Below are 8,128 nucleotides of genomic sequence, written 5' to 3' on the forward strand. Positions count from 1 at the left end.
ACTGCCGATTTGCCTTGTCGCCGCCGGGGTGTTCCTTCCCAGGTGTGAGTCACCCCTGTTGGCCCGAAGTCAGGCTGACTCCAGATGCCACAGCATCACAGCCGTGAATGAGAGAGCGAGGAAGGACCTCCGTTGGCAGGGTATTCGCTGCATTTGTGAGGACACAGGCAGAGACATAAGAAGCAAAGGTGTGTGGGGCGGGGCAGGGCGGGGTGGGGGGGTGTGTGGCGCAAAACCATGAGATGGCCTCCAGCAAGGTCATCCTCGGGGTCAGGCGCATTCGGGTTTAAACTTCATCTTGGCTCCCTCAGCCTCAATTTCCACATCCGTAAAATGAGGCCAAGACTAGTGTGCACCTCAGGTGGTTGGTATGAGGATTGAATTAAATATTTTCTACAAGGTGGACAGAGACTTTGGTGATCAGTCAACACCAATGTCCTCTCTTGGCTCCCCCCAGTATCCTAGAGAGACAGGGAGGTGTCACGTGAAGCTTGTGAGGATCAGAACCCTGGGGAAAGTGGGTGTCCCTGTTGATAAGTGCCCGTGAAGGTGTGCAGGAGGTGGGGCAGGAGAGGCAGGACAGGGAGAGGCAGGGACAGCTGCCCTGTGTGGGGCAGCTCAGCAGCGATGGGCTCAGAGCATCCAGAGGCCCCAATCTCCCCGGGGCTGGGGTGTACTCTTCCAGAGCACTGGCTCTGACTCTCTGACCTGCATGGGTGGCAGAACCCAACCTGAGCTACCCCTCCTGACCAGAGGGGCGGGATGGAGGCTCATGGGACTGCTGCAGGCTCTCGCCAGCTCCCTGGCGTCTTATCCCTTCCCTCCAGCAGGAAAGCCTTGGAGCTGCTCAGGGCTCAGCCCAGGTCAGGCAGGGAAGAGAGAAACTGGACAGGCCCTGGGGAGCTCCCCTTTAACAAGTGGAGATGGATGGATGCAGCCTGATGTCAATGGCACAATGACTCACAGATTCTTTAAAAAAAAAAAAAAAAAAAGTTTGAGGAATAATTTTCATACAATAAAGTTAGCTTTTTATAATTTTTTTAAACATTTATTTATTTTTGAGAGAGAGACAGTGCAAGTGGGGAAGGGGCAAGGAGATGGGGAGACACAGAATCCGAAGCAGGCTCCAGGCTCTGAGCTATCTGCACAGATCCCGGCAAAGGCCTTGACCTCACGAATCGCAAGATCATGAGCTGAGCCAAAGTCGGTCGCTTAACCGACTGAACCTCCCAGGCACCCCCGTTCTGTTTGTTTTGACAAATGTATGTAATAGTGTAACCACCACAATTATGATATGGGACATTTCTGTCACCCTGAAAATTCCCCTGTGCCCCACCAGCAGCCTCTGGCAACCCCTGATCTGGACTCTGTTGTTTTTTCTAGAATGGCATATAAATGGAGTCCTACAGTATGTAGACTTTACGACTGGCTTCTATCACTCAACATAAAATAAAGCTTTTGAGACTCTTCCATGTGGATATGGGTATCACTAGTTTCTGTAGCTGAGTAGTTTCCATTATATGGATATACCACAGTTGGTTACCCATTCACCACTTCTTGGCTATTATTTATTTTTCTTAATTTACATCCAAATTTGTTAGCATATAGTGCAACAATGATTTCAGGAGTAGATTCCTTAGTGAGTTCTTAGCTGTTATTAATAAAACTTCTAGAACATTCATGTAGAGGACTTAGTGTGGCTATGTTTGCGTTTTTCTTGGGCAAATATGTATAAATGGGACTGCTGAGTTGTTTGCATTTTTCTTGGGCAAATATGTATAAATGGGACTGCTGAGTTATGTGTAAGTACATGTTTACTCTTACTAAAAAAACAAAAACAGGAGCACCTGGGCGGCTCAGTTGGTTACGTTTGACTCTTGATTTCCGCTCAGGTCAGGATCTCCTAGTTTGTGAGTTCAAGCCCCGCGTTGGGCTCCACAGAGCCTGCTTGGGATTTTCTCTCTCTCTCTCCCTCTGCCCCTCCCTCCCATCTCTCTCAAGAATAAATCAATAAATTTTAAAAATACTGTTAAATAAAGTGGCCATACCATTTCGTGTTCCCACAAGCAAAATATGAGTGTTCTAGTTCTGCATCCTTCCCAGAACTTGGCGTAGTCAGCTTTTGGTTTAATTTTGTTATTTTTAGTCATTCTACTGGTGTGTGGTAGTATTTCATTTCATTTCCCCGATCACTAATGATGCTAAGCATTAAAAAAAATAATTAAAAAAAATAGCTTGCTGGGATTTTGAATGGATTGAGTTGATTCTATAGAACAATCCGGGGAGAACAGACATCTTAAGCATGGTCTTCTGATCTATTAGTGTCGTATTTGTCCCCATTTACTTAGGTCTTTGTTAATTTCTCTCACCAGTGTTTGGTAGCTTTTAGCATATAGACCCTGAACATATTTTGTTAAATTTATCACTACTTATTTTGTGTTTTTAAAAATGCTATCACAAATGGCATTTTACATATTTCAATTCAAAACTGTGTGCTACTGGCATATAGAAATACAATTGATTTTTTTTATTGAGACTTTGTTCAGTTTTATTGAGATAAAACTAACATATAACATTATATTAGATAAAGGCATACAATATGATTTAATATATGTATACATTGCAAAATGATCACCACAGTAAGTTTAGTTGACGTCCATCACCTCACATGGATATAATTTTTTTTCTTGTGATGAGAATTTTTTAAACCTACTGCCTTCGTGACTTTCATAAATACAATACAGAATGATTAGCTATGGTTACCATGTTACACATTACATCCCCAGAACTTATTTATAGCTGGAAGTTTGTACCATTTGACCACTGTACCCCTCACCCCCACCTCTGGTAACCAATAATCTGTTTTTTTAATCTTTGAGTTCAGTTTTTTTAGATTCTACATGTAAGTGAGATCATACAGTATTTATCTTAGACTTATTTCCTGATTCGACAAGCATGTGCTGGGGTGACCAGCCATACCAGTTTGTCTGGGACTGTCCCGATTTTAGCACCAGAAGTCCTACATCTGGTAAACTCTTCCCTGGGATGAGAAAAGTCCCAGTTTTCAGTGACAGATACAGAAGGTTAGGGAAAAGGTACAAAATGCAAAGGTGACCACAAAAAAGAGGGGCTGAAGGTGATACTGGTTGTTGTACCAAATGGACCCAGGACTCCCCCAGTATCTGCTGCTGACGAGGACAACCGTGACCTCCGCGACCTGCGGTTAATGATCACGCATCACCTATTATCACACCACCCTGGTGATGACCTAAGTGCACTGTAACTGGGAGCACAGACATCCGCTCTGCCTGTGAGTTAACTATCATGCTGTGTATCTAGACAGTGCTAGTTTGATCTTGACGTGGTGAATATCGTGACCATATTTTTTTTTAAGAGTTCAGATAATGAAAATGAGAATGATTACAATATCAATGCCAGCATGAACCAGACGTCACGGTTATTTGGAAAGCTAAGAGATTGTGTTATTTTAATGGCAGCTGGATAAGGGAGGTAAATCATCAAAAAGGGCATACTGCACCAAATGGAGAGAAGAATTTGGGAGTGAGCATGGTGGACAAAGGAATGTAAAAGATGATTCTCACAGGTCCTCAAGGAAACAGGCAAGTAATTCTAAATTAATCAAAAGAGGTTTTTTGGTTTTTTTTTTTTTTTTTTTTTTTTTTGGTCTCCCCCAAAGACCTCAATTCTCAATTGAAAATAGTGGCTGCTTGGGGCACCTGGGTGGCTCAGTCGGTTGAGCATCCAACTCGTGGTTTCAGCTTAGGTCATGATCCCAGGGTTGTGGGATGGAGCCCTGGATCAGGCTCCGAGCTGAGTGTGGAGCCTGCTTGGGATTCTCTCTTTCTCTCCCTCTGCCCCCTCTCCCCCTCAAATTAAAAAAAAAAAAAAAATAGTGGCTGCTGAATTAGCATGGGCGTACCATATGAATGAATATATTGCTCCTTTGATTGTTCTATGACACCGAGTAAAGTTACATTTCCTCATTCAGAGGCTGTACCTGAAATATCCTGTGGGTGAACCACAGATAAAATTTTGATAACAGATGTGTTGCCCCTTTACAGGGCAACAATCATGCTTTCCATAGTATACAGAGGACTGAGTCCAACCATGGCAATAAAGAAAGATTCTCCTACCTCTTAAGCACTTTGATTTGAAAAGTGGAGTTTCAAATGGTCTTTTTGATTTCCGGGAAGATTTTAATGAAACTTCAGGAAAAAAATTTTAAATGTTGATGATATACAAAGGAAGCACTGCTTCCCTGCACATTTGACAGACGGTGCGAATGTCAATTTTTGCAAATTCTGTTCAGGCTATGAACCATTAGCAAAGAAAATGAAAAGGTCTTACCTGCCAAATGTCCTGCACACATGGGTAATGGAGTGTGGTTTGCTTCCTATGATATTGAGGCTTTCCCAATGAAAGGTTTGGTTATTTCTCAGTTTCTTCAAAATATGCAAAAGCACTTAATGAGCTATTTGATGTTCTAGAAGTGGAAGGAGACGGTCTCCTTTACACATATGTGCCTATGAGAGGGCTGTCATCACCGCCAGTCATGGAAGAGATCTTAAAAAGTTAGGCTACCATCAAATCATATTTTCAAAGTGTAGGACAAGAAGAATGTCCTCTAATTTGAAAACATATTGAGAATGAGAATGGAGAAAAGGATTGCATTCAAGTGGAAATTTACAAATGGTTCTTTCCAAAACTGATGATCTTTGAAGAGGCCAGAAGGATCCTGACAAAGGATGAACTGACAGCACCTGAGGTGTTCAATGTTCTGTGTAGGAAATAACAAAAACTCATGTAATAAAAAATGACTCAGATTTGGGGAAGTAAAACAAAATGTCATTGGAAGAGGACAACCAATTTAAACAGGACTTTCTCACTTCTTTACTAAGACTGGAATTTGTAATCCAACTTTAATATCATAAGATCAAATATCTCTGCTTTAAAACCATTTTCACACACAGAGAAGGAGAGAGAGATTACAAAATTACATTTTGTAATTGTATGACACGCAGGGTGCTTCAAAATGTTTAAAAAGGATGCAACTTTAGGTGTTGAATTTATTGATGCAAAGGGGCTGACAGAACAGCTGGTCTACAAAACCAGCCTACAGATACAAAGAGGATGGGCATTTTTGGAGAGCTGGAAGCTAATCCCTACAAGTCTAAAAACCTGCTGTTGTTAGTAAGATCTAAAGTATTCCATGCTCAAATGATTTCGTTGAGAGGATCGGTACCTTGATGCCATCACACTGGACTGACAGCACGCATTAGTGTAATGTGGGCTTAATAAATGCAGCACTACAAGTCAAAGCATATGATGTTTGGCCATACCTAGTTAGACCACTACATAAAAGAAGGGTTTCCTAAAGGCTGCCGCAAGAAAACAGAAAGAGGTAAAAATATCCACTGCATCATAGGACAGAAATATCATTGCTATTTTTAGTTAAATATTGGTAATATGTTTAATTAGTCCTACTGTACTTACATTCTCCTCTTAAAAAGTCTTACATGTATGTATCTTTTTTTTTAATACTTTATTTTTGTCGAGTAGTTTTAGGTTCATAGCAAAATTGAAGGGAAAGTACAGAGATTTCCCATATACCCCCCCCAACTCTCCACCCCCACTGCATAGCCTTCCTGCCCCCCCATCACCATCTCCACCAGAGTGTACATTTGTTAAACTAACAAACCTACCTTAACACATCGTAATCAGCCAAAGTCCTTAGTTTACATTTGTGTTTCCTCTTGATGTGCTACATTCTAGGGGTTTGGACAAATGCATAATGACATGTGTCCATCGTTATAGTATTACACATGGTATTTCCACTGCCTGAAAATCATCTCTGCTTCATCTATTTCTCCCTGCCCCGCCCCCCACCCCACCCCCAACTCCTGGCAGGGGTTTTTCACTGTCTCCGTACTTCTGCCTTTTGTAAATTATCATAGAAGAATGCCATGGAATCATACCATATGCAGCCTTTTACATGTATGTATCTTAATACAAATTTTAAGTATCCAATAATGAGTTAAAATAAATTGCTGTATCAGAGAATAAAAACATCATATAACTGTTTTTGTATTTCTCACAAAGTAGTCCTACTATTAATTGCCATTAATAATCCTATTGTTCTGTCTAAATAATTGCATTTATGTAACACAAAAGTAAATAATATAGGATATATCATTTCCAGTAAATACCGATTTTTCATATTTCATATTTATGATTCTAATAAATGATTCCAAATAAGCTATTTTTCATATTTCTATGTTAAAGTAATACATACACACGTATAATTATTTTTTACAGATTATCACGGGTTGAGGAGTCTGGTACGGCTGGGCCCCAACGTGGCTCTCTAAAACTGTTCACGCGAACACACGTCCCACCTCCTCCTCGCCTGAGTTCCGTTTAACGCTAGGGATGCAGAGCCTACTAAGACCCGGCCGCCATCCCCAAGAGGCTCACAGTGGCGAGGAAGCCAGACCCATAACAGGCCGGCCGAGAGCCAGGCCGAAGGTGCCAGGACGGAGGTGGTCCAGGTAACTTGGCCCCAAAGAGGCCCTCTGGGAAGGCTGCCTGGAGGCGGCGGGGCCGGACCTCGGGTCGCGGGCGTGGGAAGAGCGGAGGAGCGCGGCACGCCGGCCTCTCCGGGCGGGAGGGCGGCCCGAACGGACTCGCGCGGCCGGGTCTCCCTCCCCGCCCCTGCCATCCCCCGGCGCCCCGGGTCCCCCGGGCCATCCTCTGCCGAGCTCCGCGCGGGTCGGAAGCCAAAGCCGGAAGGGCCGTCCTGCGGCGGGGCGTCCTCTCCCGTCGCCAGCGCGGCCGCCGACCTCGTCGCCAGCAAGCCCGGGGCCCCGCCGCCCTCCCGCTGAGTCAGCCGGTGAGTCAGCGCCCCCTGACCGCGCCGCGTCTGGGCCGGGGTGAGGGCCGTAGGGCGGGGGCGGGGAGGGGAGGGAGGTAGAGAGGAGGCGGGGAGGAGGGCGGCGGGGAGGAGGGCGGCGGGGAGGAGGGCGGCGGGGAGGGAGGGAGGGGGGAGGAAGGTGGCGGGAGGGGAAGGGGGGAGAGGGAGGGAGGGGAAGGGAGGAGAAGAGGATGGGGAGGAGGAAGGAGGGGGAAAGGGTGGAGGGAAGGAGGAAAGGAGGGAGAGAAGGAAGGGAGGAAGGGCAATGTCCAAAGCAAGGGTTCGCCACCTTTGGCCTGCCGGCCAAATTTGGCCTGCCTTGTTCTCGGTCAGCTCAGAAACCAAGAATGGATTGTACATTTTGTTATTGTTGAAAAATACGACGAGATTAGTATTTTGTAACAAGTGAAAATTATATAAAATTCAAACGTCAAATTTCAGCGTCCATGAAAAGTTGTACTGGAACAGCAACGCTCATGTGTTACATCTGTCCATGACTGCTTTCAGGACATTGGTACTGGGCAATTATGACAGACTGTATGGCCCCCAAAGCCTTAAGTGTTTACTAGGTCTACCTTTACACGCTTGCGGTCCACATTCCAGGGGTGCTCAAGGCCCTGGCTCTTAATTAAGGCAACACTGTCCTTGGAGAGCACATTCTGGGGCGGGGGTGGGGGATTCCCACCCTGGGGAGCCATTCCAGCCCTCTAAGCCTTACCCCAGTGTTTGTCCACCCAGCAGGAGAGCCTTTCACCGGCCTCAGGCCACCTTCTGTCCTCGCTGAACTTGCTGTGCCCTGGGGCAGGGGCCTCCTCCCTGCAGCCTGGGGACCCAGGATTCTTCTGTACAGTCTTTCAGAGCTCTACCCTATGTGGTGTGATGGGGTCCCCTGGGACCACACACTTGCTTGGAGCTAAGCCTTGTGCTCCTGGTTACCCATTAACCAGCTTAGTCCTTACACAAAGTTTCAGGGAAGTCAGGCCTGCACATTTATTGCCTTGTTGCTCCCAGGAACTCTGACAAGCCCCATCACCTTCAGCCTGCGGCTGACTGTCTTGGTGATCCAGGTTCTGGCTTTAGGCCAGTTGTGGCTTAAGGCAGGGTTTTTGCAATTTTTTTTTTTTAAACCTCCGTCCTCAGTAAGAAATACATTTTACATTGCAGCAAAGTTTCACAAAAAGGTTAAGTTTCACCTAT

The sequence above is a fragment of the Acinonyx jubatus genome, chromosome C1, assembly GCF_027475565.1.
Source record: "Acinonyx jubatus isolate Ajub_Pintada_27869175 chromosome C1, VMU_Ajub_asm_v1.0, whole genome shotgun sequence".
NCBI lineage: Eukaryota > Metazoa > Chordata > Mammalia > Carnivora > Felidae > Acinonyx > Acinonyx jubatus.